This window comes from Sinocyclocheilus rhinocerous, unplaced genomic scaffold (assembly GCF_001515625.1).
Source record: "Sinocyclocheilus rhinocerous isolate Xijiao unplaced genomic scaffold, SAMN03320098_v1.1 scaffold3862, whole genome shotgun sequence".
In the NCBI taxonomy this organism is placed as follows: Eukaryota; Metazoa; Chordata; class Actinopteri; order Cypriniformes; family Cyprinidae; genus Sinocyclocheilus; species Sinocyclocheilus rhinocerous.
In genome coordinates this window covers 285,873-299,678 of record NW_015652266.1, presented here as the reverse complement: position 1 = coordinate 299,678, position 13,806 = coordinate 285,873, and positions in this window count along the sequence as shown.

The window sequence follows — 13,806 nt, the reverse complement described above, 5'->3', positions numbered from 1 at the left end:
TTTATAATCAGGGTCGTCTTATATTCGGGCCAATACGGTATATGGTGATTTTTATATGGTATTATATGTAGCAACCATATATGTCAACAATATATATTGTATTTATATATGAAACTTTATTAAAACAACATGTATACAAATCTGTAAGTTTATATGCAAATGTGTATTATATATTTTTAAATACATGTCTATATTGTAGAATTTCCTTATATACTATATAATAATTAAATAATATTTTCAGAACATAATTCAGAATATTTTCAGAGATCTGTGTGAGTGAAAGAACAGTTGGGACACACAGGCCCTGATTACTCCTGGTATAACAGTAATATCTGTCTCAGGATCATGAGAGGAATGTTATAACCCCAAGTCCTGGAAGGTTTGGTGGATAACAGTTAATGAGGTTTGTTTTGTGTTGTACTGTGTTTTTATTTTTCGTGTTGCAAGTACCTCAGTGGGTGTAAAAATGGCACACGTTTTTTGCATTACTCATATGTTAAGCTATTCTTTTTGGCTCCACTTTTAATATGTTTTCGCTTTGCCATTTATGTAGAATTAAAGTTCTTATAGACAGTTGTTCTGGATGATTATCTACATAAGAGCTTTTGACATTTCCATGTTTACTTTGTATTGCTATGAAAATTTGACCCAATGCTTTGATCAAGCAGCATCGCTCATTATTTAGCACTGAAAGTTTCTGAAATTTTAATGGATTATGTGACTAACTGACTTGCCTGTTCATGCTTGGGTGACTGTTTTATCCTGATAAAGATTTGCTAGCGACCAACTGATGTAATCCACCATTTCACACTCCATTCCAAAACCCATAAACTGAACACATAAATCTAGCCCCAGAATCAGTATGGCGACAAATGAAGTTCAATTGAGGGTTACCCTAAAAGAATAATTAATTAAATTTGGCACTGACATTTTACAAGAGAGCAGCAGTTCAGTGTAAAGTCACATTTTATCTTTCACACAGGGTCACATTGAGTTCTTCAACACTATTGCGTAACAGAGGAATTGTTCAGGTGCAGCTAAGAATAAAGGAATAAATATTCAGATTTACCAAATTTGTGTGAACAGAATTCACCAGCTATGACCAGGCCATACTGTAAATTCCAAAGATCCAACAAGCAGAAATTACTATGTGATGAAAATCAATGATGAAATTTGCCATCACAATCCATCAATAGCATGTGCTAGCAAATCTTCTTTCACGTTTATACCCCATATGAGACTTAGTACTGAACAGCCCATTTTGAATTTTGTTTTTTGTTTTTTTGTTTTTTTAGTAGTGAAAAATACATCATGGTGATCTGGTGCTCCTTAAATCTTGTCTAACCAAAGTCTGTGAGAGAGATATGAATCTGGTGTTGGACTCCTTCTCTCTTCATTTCCCTCAAGCTCAGTTAATATACTCAATTAATTTCTAATAGGTTTTCTCAATCTGTATATGTAGGCTAAAATGGGGTTGAGATAACTGATGCAGAGCAAACCATGTTTAAGCAATGATATTTTAAAAAAGAGTGTTGTGTTGATTCTATAGATCATTATTTTGCAGTGTAGTTAAAAAGTCCCAGAAATAGTAAGGTATTTTGAACACTATGCGTGACCATCAATATTTAATCTATTGCCTCATTTCAGATTCAGCGAATGTCCTGTTTATGGTCACTGTAAAATTGACACTGAAAGATTGTTATCAGACCTGGTTCAGGCAAAATTTAAAAAAATTCTGCGAAGTAAGGAGTTATATAGACTGAAGCACTATTTTCTAAAATGCTTTTATTTCAGCAACTGCTACTTAAAAAATTGGCATGGGGCAGCTGCACGTCTTTGGGTTTTTGATGTTATGCTTATGTTATGATGTTACGGACCACGTGGAGACGTCTGCTAAAGCAGCATATCGGCACAGTGCAACTGCGCTGTCTCACTTCCCAACCCTACACATTAATCACAAAGTCCCCTGTGAATATTGACAAGGCTAGAAAGTGTTTCTTCTTCTTCTTCTTCATTTAGTGTTTAACAACCTCTTAAAGTATAAACTCATAGCTCTTCTTTGAAGGACAGGGAGGCTATGTTACATTAATACATTCATGTATCATTGTCTGTTGTCATGCATTTTTTACATGACATTTGTGCTTTTGAAATTTTGCAGAAGTTTGCCTAAGCACTGGTTCCTGTAGGCTACAAAAGTCATTTATTGTTTCTGTTTGACTGATGACTACTTAGGGCCTGAGGTCAATCATAGGAGAGAGAGAAAGAAACAGTAAAAACAAACAAAGGCAATTTGTTGATGAAACAGCCCAAATGAATGAGATGGAATAATAATTGAAGTTGGACAGCATCTGGTCTGAAAAAGAAGAACATATCTGTATCAAGCCTAGAGGAAAGTTCAAAAGTTCACATCAGGGAAAAATAGACAAAACAAGTGTATGGAAGTCTCTGGTGATTACATTGGATTATCGCCAATTTGTAAGGCCTAATGGGACCTCTGATGATTGGTGTCCACTACAGTGGAGAAATCTGTAAATGCCATTTTATCCATTGATGAGGGTTCCACCATGGTTATGGGTGATTACCCTTGACAATTAGCCATGATTCTATATGACCATCCTCTTTATATGTCATAGTGAATTTTATTTATGACAGCATAAATTCCAACCGCACCAAGTACCTCTAGGATATTTACTACTCTATTTTACTGCACAGATGTCTCAGAAATTATATAAAATATTGTACACCATTAGTGTTAATGTCATAATTACATTTCAAGATCACAACAATAAAAAATCTTCCCAGCAAAGACCAATGAATATGTTCGATGAGTTGTGCAGAATCACCCATGGTCTGAGAACATAACTGTTTTCATAAGCAAAGGAAATGCAAAAAAACAACAAGTCTTATTGGATTTTAAGGTTAAAAAGAGGTTCAAATCAGTATTTAACACAGTCATTACTGATTACAGTCATTTTTTCCTCTATCTTTAATGGCAGTTTATATTGACAATGTTCTGAGTAGACTGTTCACCATCTGCTAACTTTCCAAAGTTCACTTGGATCTTCAGAGCACCTTCTGTGCCTGAGTTCATGACTGCAGGGACTGCAGACAGAGCAGACGCCCCATTAGTAAATTTGCAATACTCCATCCAAGAGACATTATGACATTAAGAGACTAAATGTAACTCAGTCTCTTTATCAGCTTAGAGACTCTCTCATAAATTCATCACAACTTCTTCTTTTCTCGTGTATTCTCTCTGATCAACGAGATCAGAGGCTGACAGTAATACTTTCAAACATCTTTAAGCATTTTTTCTCTCTAATCCTTCATAAAAATGAACAAATGATTTTTAACAATAAAAAAGAATAATGCTTCATCTTGTTTCTATTTGATGTCAGTCATTTTTGTCAACCATCTTTCTTAAATGGCAGCCAAAACAGGGCACAATGCAATTTGGAGGCCTTGTCTCTGAGACACCTCTCTGCGTGCTCACATGTGAGTTCAATACATCGCATCCAATGAAAGCAAGCAACTAAGTCTCTTCATGAATTGCCCTTCAACAAGGCCGGTAGCGAAGAGTACATATAAAGGTACTTTGAGAAAGCAGTTTTGCCATTTATGATCATGTGATCCTCACATTTGTTTGAGCTGTTACATGGGATTTTAAAAATAGATAAATACTTTGAATGGATTTTGTCCTATATGTTCAATAGCTAGTAGGTCTATTAATGTTCGGTTGGAAAGGATGGGAAAGAAGAAATCAATCTTTAATCAATTAAGCAGTGGGACTAAAATGTGTTTTAAAGCACTGTTCCAACATTAACAGGGCATCAGAGCATGGTTCTTACAATTACACACTGGACAACTAAACTAATTAAAAACTCTTCTAAAACTCATCGTATAGTTCAGTGAGCTGTCACGTAAATCTTTCCCAATGAAAAAAAAATCACTTCAAGACTAAAGCACCAGCTTAAGTCCCATTTACCATAGCTTTAGTTTGCTCAGTTTCCCTTGGGCTCATGGAGCAGTGATGCATGTGGAATACTGAGATGGAAGTAGTAGGAAAGCACTGAACTTCCTGCTGTTCTCTCAGGTGATTGTATCTGTGCCCATCAGATTTTTGAAGTAGATTTTAAATAGATCAAAAATGCTAATATTTTATATATAAAAATGGCAACTGATCTTGACAGCTAGTGATCAGTAAGCGTTTTTGTTTATAAAAAAAGCAGATAGCATATTATCCCATCAAACTGTCCAAAAGGCTGGGGTAGAAATCACACAGTCCAGTCAAGTTCACTCACTTTAATATAGCCATCCTCATGTCACTTGAAACATGTTTTTTTTTTCTTCTTATGGTATATATGATATCACTCGTGACCCTACAGAGGACAAGTGGTTTGGAGAATGAATGGATGGATAGTTGAAATATGATACCAAAGCTGTTCTTACACAAAAATGCTTACTAATCACTGGCTGTAAGGATCGGTTGCAATTTATATATAAAGTGGGTATAGAAAAGAATCACCCCCCTTTAAAATAACCACATTTTGTTGCTTTGCAGCCTTTATCCATCTGTATTTACTCAGTGCAACTTATAACATCCAAGTGAAAGATATAACACAAACATGTCAGAAAAAATAAATAAACAAACAGAATTTTAGTTTCATCTGCCTCAGAATCTTCAAGGTGCGTTTTGGCAAAGCTCGTTCGTGACTGCATGTGGCCATTCTTGAGGTGTGGCTTTTTTCTTGCAACTCTCCCATACAAGCCACATTTGTGGGGAATTTGTGATATTGTTGTCACATGCACACAATGACCACTCTTTGTCATAAATTCCTGCAGCTGCTTCAGAGTTGCTGTAGGCCTCTTGGTCGCCTCTCTGACCAGTTTCCTCCTGACTCTTTCATCCAGTTTGGAGCGACGTCCTGATCCAGGGAGGGTCTGTGTTTTTTTCCTTTTTCCAACTCAGTGATTTTTTTTTTTATTGATTTTTTTTTTCTGATTTGTTGGTGTTATATCTTTCACTTGGATGTCATAAGTTGCACTGAGTAAATACAGCTGGATGAAACAAAAACGGTGTCCGTCTTCATTTCAGGCTGCAAAGCAACAAAATGTGATTATTTTAAAGGGGGGTGATTCTTTTCTATACCCACTGTATATCAAAGATATGTGTATTTAATCTCTATGTACATTTGTGTGTGTACTGTATATGTGTCGTGTGTCTACATACATAACTTGTGTGTGCAGGCAAATACATAACACACATTTCATAGAGTCGTTCAAGGGCAAACCCACTTCTTTTCACTTTTTCAGAATCTGTCCTTACTGGCAAAACTATAGCAGTGTCAATGCTTAAAGTTGACGCGGCGACACTCTATGCAAAACACACACAAGCACACATAGGATTCTCTATCACACTCACATGAGCGTCTTGTGAGCAGTCACAAAAAAATACACATTCTAACTTACACACACACACACACACACACACAAAGTTCCCATCTGTGCCGTCTGTTTGTGCCGTAGTCATGTCAGCACATCACAGCAGGTAGCAGCAATAGCCGAATGAGGTGTCAATGTGAGCTATGAAGATATGACAGGTTTTATAAGTTCACTGCCAGACCGCAGACTCATAGGTACCATCTTGTTGTACTGCCTCGCCACTGAGCTCACCAACCCTAACCACGGCATACCTTTAAAGTTGTACATTGACATTTATTGTAGTAATTAATGACATTGCAGCTGCCACATTGAAATATTTTCTTTTTTATTATCTTGAAGAGATCCAGTAGTTGTCATGGTGACACATAGTTTCTCAGGGCGAGTTCACGCAGCATTTTTCATCGTGTTATGCTGACCCACTCACTCTGTTTGACACTGACTTACCTGAGAGCCAGCAGAGTGAGTATCTTGACAAACTGCCAAACCCACACAAACTTTTTCTCTCTATATAGCTGCCACCACTGCGCCTCAGGCCAACAGAACCGAAACACATGAAGTCATTCTGTCCAAATGATGCTCAGTTCTTCAGTCAGGAGCGAAAAAATGCATCTAGTTCTACATTTTCCCTCAGTGTTAAATATTACTGCCTTCAAGGAGGATAAAAAACAAATCTAAACTGTCATTAATGGGTTCCAGAATGTCTAAGATTGTTTGTGTAGTTAGGGAATTTTATTTTCATTTGCATACTGCTTTGCACAATACATATTTTTCTAAAGCAATTATCTGTCTCTCTTTGATTATTACAATTCTCATAACACAACAGAGAAACCCATAGATTTTGAAAAAGAGAGGACATGTTTTCATCATAAATAAAGTGTTTTGGAATGGGCCATGTCACCAAACAATTACCGGCATCAGACATGCTGTGAATTTCTATTTTTCATTTACCTGCAGTGTGACTTGTATGAGGATTCCCATTGTAAAGACTCCCACTTCTAGTCAGTAACTTTCCTGTTATTTTGGCATTTGGCACTTACCATCTGCTGTAATTGCCTGCACAAGCCAGTGGATTGAAATTCTGTTGGTATTGTGTGTTGACTATAAACAGTATGCACTGATATTGTCGGATATGTTATCATGCCCTGTCACAATTTGTGCTCTTGCAGAAAATAAAATGTTAAAACGATTCTGGAAAAGGTAATGATTAAATGGTTCCCAAAATGCTAATTCCGTGCATGTCTTATCATCTACAAAGGTTGGATGTTTAAAAAAATGGTGTTCCATTAGTCACTAAATATAAAGTCTTCTCATCATTCTCTGTCTTTTCTTAAAGAAGTCTTCAAGGATAAGATCTGATTACAATATTGAGGCCATTTGTGCAAAAGTTCAGACAATGGTAAGGGTTCAGATAATTTTGTCATTTAGTCTCCTATCTTGTTAGTAAATGTCAGGCCAGCAAGACAAATATTATTTCACAATATATCTGAGGGTGACCTGAAGTGATATTTTCAGCGAGGTTGTCTGTGAGGACAGAGAAAACAGACAGATCATCAGCATGGAGAAGGATTAGCATGTTGCAGAATGTGATAAGGCTTATCTTTACTGCCAACTGCAAAAGTCATTGAAAGCTATCTGTCACAGCTGATAAACCAATCAACTGTGTTCAGCCAAATCACTTCAAGTAGATACACTTACATGAATGTGAACATCATGGCACACTATTCCATATGTATTTAAAATTTTGGGAGGATTGGTTTTGTTGCTTAGCTGGGTTTAGGTGAGGAGGATGTGGAAATCATCTAGTTAGATTTTTTTAAATTGATCAAACACCATATTTTCTACCGTATTTGCTGTCTCTCAGTGAGATTCTCTATAAAAGGACTATGGGGCACCAAGTGTAATTTGACTCATTTTGTGGTTTGCATTTTACATTTAATAGAAAGATGAAAAGCAAGTTGCATTTCAACATCAGAAATGTAAACTCAGCACTATATTTTGTGTACAAATTTCCGAACCAAAAACATGAGTGTTCACACAGATGCTTTCCATTTCATGCACATACTGAAAGGGTGAATGCACTATTAATTTTGTGAATAACAGAAAGCTCCTGCATTGTGCATCTTGCATTTCACAAAAAATTATTTTGACCACAAAATGCTCCAATTTTGAATGAAATCTGTATTTTGTCCACACAAGTGCATTTTGTACACAAAATGTTTTTGTGCATTTTATTTCATGATTGAGCATGTAAATTAATGCAGTTTGTTAACAAAAAAGCTCAGTCTGTGGAGGATATTTCACAAAATGTATTTAAATGTATGTAAAACCCTGATATGAAGTACTTTTATGGTAGTTTTTACCAGACATTGTTGTTGTCTTGAAACAAGTAGCACATTGGTTCAGAATTTGTGCTTTACAACAATATGGGATTGTAAAAAAAAAAAAGAGTAAATACTGTTTACAATTTTTGGATGAACGATTTCTGTAAATAGGCAAAACACACACAGATGTTCTCTAGTATGTTTCTGTTTGGTCTGTTACTTTAGTTAGTTTGTTGATTTTTAGTGAGCTTGAGCAATAAACAACAGATCATCTGGCTTGAGTTTTTGAATATTGCTTTTGAGCCACTGAACTACTCATGATCAAACAACATTTCACCTTCTCTTGGTCTATCTCGCTCTCGCTTTTTCTCAATTCTCCACTTCACTCTCTCCTAATATCCCCACAATTCACAAAAACGTGTGTGTGTGTGTGTGTGTGTGTGTGTGTGTGTGTGCTGAATGGAGAGATCACACGTAATATTCGGTCTCAAAGCTACTAGAGTCAGACATTAAATAGAGCCTCTGCCTCTTTTGACTCAACTCATATTGCATGCTGATAAGTGCACTCTTTGTGTGCATGCAAGACTTCATGTTTATCAGATTTATTAATATATGCATACATTTATACATATTTATACATAGTCTTTTTCTTCTTTACTGATACATAAAAAAGTTATTATGTTATTTTAATATAGCCTTTCCATATGTATAGCCATTTAAACATTCACTGGTTAAAAATAAAATCTCTTACAGATCTTCAAGAAAGTGTGATGCTCATGCTCATGAATCTTCTCTACTGGCTATTGACAGACAGGCAGTATGATCTAATATCTTTTCATACGCAAAGATGAATGAAGTGGTCTGGGCAGAAGAATATCTTACGGTCTTTATTTGTATCCTACAACATATGTGAAATAGATGTCAACATTTTATTATTGTAAAATCTAAAAACTGCACCATGGAGAGTTACTGGCTTACTTTTATACATATAGCCTACATCAGGACGAATGATGAACTCTGGGCAGAAGCTAATCAGATTTAATTTGTATTCACATATAGACCTATGCAACATATATTTAAGAATGTCAACATTTGATCGGAAGACTTCACCGTGGAGAGTTACTGGGTTAATTTTCTCTAAAAACTCTCTGTTCTGTTCTTAAACGGCTCTCATGTACTTTCTTTCCTCTTTTATTCTCTCACTTCTGAGGTACTTAAGCCGTCTCCAGGGCCAAAGCCCTTAGCCTGTCACTTATTGATTCCTTCAACAACCCTCCCGTTCCCATTGGGCTGAAATTGAGCAATTATACATCTTCCCTGTTTTACTCTGCCCTTGCAATCAGCACCTAGTCAAGCAGAAAGTATCAAGCCTGGTGGTAGTGATGTAGGAAGAGGACATGATGATGAAGATTATTGCAACACATGGAAAATTATTCTGTCACTGTTGTAATGCTCATCACCAAGGGACCTTCTGGGATGAGGGTTGTCTTGTTAAAATGTTGGCACTGGTGTGAATTTTAGTGAATGTCCATTCATTTGCGTAACCCTTTAAAAGATCACTGCATCAGGACTTTGAGAGAGCTCCCTGGAGATTCAGCTTTGGTGAACTAGCTTCAGGTTCCACATAAACAATGGATGAGAGAAAGGAAGAAGAAGATGATAGAGGCCAGATACCAGCTTTATGCTAAAGCACTGAGCTCTGCTCGTGCTCAATTTTCTACAGGCATGCATGGAGGTTTTTGTTGTTGTTTTTAAAGAAATTATCAACTTTTCTATATAATGCTGGGTCTGTTTAAACACATAGCTGTTATCTGTGTTTTCAGATACTATCGTCTTCCTTTTCCAAGTAAATAGGTTTAAATTATGAAATGGTGCCGAATGAACTATGGGATCACTGTCTGTGTGCTAAAGTGCACCGCTGCTGTTATTTCTGTTTTTAAGCATACTGTGTTATCTTTTTTTATTTAAGCTCATCGTCTGTGTGAGACTGAGACATTCTGTTAGCCGGCATGATGCAATGAATAAAAGATGAACTGTTTCTCTTCTTCTCTGTCTCTTTGCTTAAGGTGTTATTGCATGTTCTCTGTCTGTTCCAGAGAGGATTGTTTGCATAATTACAGTTGAAGTGAACTCTGTGACTTTCACTGTAATATTCTAATTGGTGCAAATATCATAAGTAGCATTTTTTTTCTTTTCCTTGAATAGATTAGATAAAATAAAGAAATTTCCAAAGGTAGTTATGAAAGTTCAGGGGGATGCAGCATACAAATGCCTTTATACAGGAATCACAACTGTAGAAATAATCTGAAATGTGTTTTTAAATATTAAATTATGATATATAGAAGCATAAATACTTGGCTATGTATGGTCTTTACTGGGAATTATATCTTTACTCAGTATTTGTAGCTGGCACAGTCCAAATCCAAACATTTAAATGAATGATTGTATAATAATAATAATACTAAATTAATAGATTAATTAATTAATTAATCAGATACCTAAATTAAAATAATAATAGTAATAATAATAATAATAATAATAAAATAACTAGGGAAGCAAAAAATAGGGGGGGAAATCCTGTGAAACCAGTTATTCAATCAGTTCTAGTTCCATAAATAAAGAAAGTTGTGGCCTAATGGTTAGAGAGTCGGACTCGTAACCCAAAGGTTGCGGGTTCGAGTCTCGTACCGGCAGGGATTGTAGGTGTGGAGTGAATGTACAGCGCTTTCTCCCACCTTCAATACCACGACTGAGGTGCCCTTGAGCAAGGCACCGAACCCCCAACTGCTCCCCGGCCGCCGCAGCATAAATGGCTGCCCACTGCTCCGGGTGTGTGTTCACGGTGTGTGTGTGTGTGTGTTCACTGCTGTGTGTGTGCACTTTGGATGGGATAAATGCAGAGCACTAATTCTGAGTATGGGTCACCATACTTGGCCACATGTCACTTCACTCACTTTAGATTATGCCTCATTGAAATAAGCATGAGAATGAGGTGCCAATATATTTATATGCATGTATTCAGAGCATTTTATACTCTTTATAATCATGGAATGCCATGACTTTTGCCTTTGGAGTTACAGTTTGAGCCATTTCTGTCATTAGAAATGTATTCACTCATTCAACTTGGACAGCAGTTCATTAATCATTCATTAATTCTGCCAGCATTGGTCATGATCATTACCAGTTTATGTACACATTGTGCTTTAAAAATGTGAAGTAGTTTATAGTGAATATAGTGAATTAAGCAAGATGAAAGTAAGTCTGCAAGGGTCACAAATTATCTTGGTTTGTGTGGACCAAATGACCATGGTTACCAATTCCTCTTCAGTGAAAACTAAAAATAAAACTAAAAAGACTGAATACTCAAGGCTATATAAGCTGGGCAGTCAGCATTTTCCTATAGAGCAGCACATACCTGGAATACTATACCTATAGAATTTGCTTCTTTTTCTGTATTGATAAAAGGGAGGTTATTGGATAATCAAACATGTCTTTAAAATTTGAAGTAGTGGTTTCTTGCTTGTTTCTGGTTTTTATATTTAAAGTGTTTTGTCTTTGTGACTATATTTGCTGGAATGTTTGTTTTTCTTCTTATGTTTTATGTACTTATGGACAACCTGCCAGGGACTGCAGATGAAAATTAACCTGTATGGCTAAATCTGCCACATTTACATTATGGACATGAGTGCTCAAGTTAATTCATGTGCATTGTCCCTTTTAAAATAAAAAATAAAGAATAAAGCCACTCACTGCCCACTAAGGTGTAATAGACTCTTTGCATTAACAAATGCTGTTCATTGTCAAGTAGCACTTTTGTTTGAAGGCTGAATAGAAAGGAGGAATCAGGACCATGGGCCTGTACTTTATTCTCTTAAACATTTTAAAGCACCAGCAAAAAGTCTTAATTTTGGATCCAAGTTTACTTGAACAAGTGCTCATTGAGTTGCTTACGCCATGCTTTATGTCTGCAGGGCGCAACTCCACAGACGTCCTGTTTTCATCATTTCGCTGCCCAATTGGCTGTGACGGGCCACCACCATGAACCAATCAATACTATCAATACACAGGGCAAGCAGCAGCAATGTGCTTCTGCTTGCCTCCCTTATCTCAATAAACAAGGAAAACTTTGTATAGACTGTGAGATCAGGTGCACTTATCTATTCAATGCAGGGCCTTAAATGCACGACCACTGGTCTGTGTTAAATGTTTATGTCAGTGGAAATCTTAAATATCACCTTGAAATGTTTCCTATGGTAAAAAAATACTCTTACAAGGACAATTGCATGGTCTAGTTTCTACTGGAAAAAATGTAATATAAAACATAATACATAATCTTTTATGGAATTTCTACTTGTTAGTTCATCTTGTGAAGGCAGTGTGTGAATTGGTTTGAAGGTTAATACGGGTACATCAAGTCAAGTCAAGTCAAGTCAAGTTTATTTGTACTGCGCTTTTCACGATACAAATCATTGCAAAGCAACTTTACAGCAAATTAAGTTTCTACAATATTTAGTGGTAACTTATCAGTGGTGACTGTCAATTAATGTACATATGGCAGAAATGTACGGAAAAATCAATTTAAGACGTAATAAAAAAGACGATGAACACTATTAACAGCAATTATAAAATAATTAAATGTGCAAAATAGCAAAATGTGGTAGTTCTGTATGTTGTTTCAAGGTTGGCATCATCTGAGGTCCTCTGAGGGGTTGGCATCATCTCTTCTCAGGTGTTCTAGATCCAGACTGAAGCTTGTGTAAATCCCCGTGGCAAAAACAGAGAAACAAATAGAGACATAATTAGCGTAGCTGCTGTTCCAACCAAGCAAAATTGATTTGTTTAACCCAAACTAAAGAATAATAATGTGCATTTGATCAGATATAACTGCAGTACAAGATTACGAGATGCATTATTTGAATGCTTGGCCAAAGAGATGTGTCTTTAATCTAGATTTAAACAGAGAGAGTGTGTCTGAACCCCGAACATTATCAGGAAGGCTATTCCAGAGTTTGGGAGCCAAATGCGAAAAAGCTCTACCTCCTTTAGTGGACTTTGCTATCCTAGGTACTACCAAAAGTCCAGAGTTTTGCGACCTTAGGGAGCGTGATGGATTGTAGCGTGGTAGAAGACTAGTAAGGTACGCAGGAGCTAACCCATTAAGGGCCTTATAGGCAAGTAATAATATTTTGTAACTGATACGGAACTTAATAGGTAGCCAGTGCAGAGACTGTAAAATTGGGGTAATATGATCATATTTTCTTGACCTGGTAAGGACTCTAGCCGCTGCATTTTGGACCACCTGTAGCTTGTTTATTGAAGATGCAGGACAACCACCTAGCAGTGCATTACAATAGTCCAGTCTAGAGGTCATGAATGCATGAACTAGCTTTTCTGCATCAGAAACAGGTAACATATTTCGTAACTTGGCAATGTTTCTAAGATGGAAGAATGCTGTTTTTGTAACATGGGAAATATGATTTTCAAAAGACAAGTTGCTATCTAATATAACACCCAGATTTTTGACTGTAGAGGAAGTAACAGTACATCCGTCTAGTTGCAAATTGTAATCCAAGAGATTCTGTGTACTGTCTTTTGGTCCAATAAGTAATATCTCTGTCTTATCCGAATTTAATAGGAGAAAATGATTGGTCATCCAATCTTTTACATTTTTAACACACTCTGTTAGCTTAGATAATTTAGAAGTTTCATCTGGTCTTGTTGAGATATATAGTTGAGTATCATCAGCATAACAGTGGAAACTAATCCCGTATTTTCTAATAATATTACCAAGGGGCAACATGTATATCGAAAATAGCAGAGGACCTAGGACAGATCCTTGTGGCACTCCATATTTTACTGGTGATAATCGAGATGACTCCCCATTTAAATGAACAAAATGGTAGCGATCGGACAGGTAGGATCTAAACCATCTTAAAGCCTGCCCTTGAATACCTGTATAGTTTTGTAATCGATCTATGAGTATGTCATGATCTATAGTGTCGAACGCAGCACTAAGATCAAGTAAAACTAGCAATGAGATACA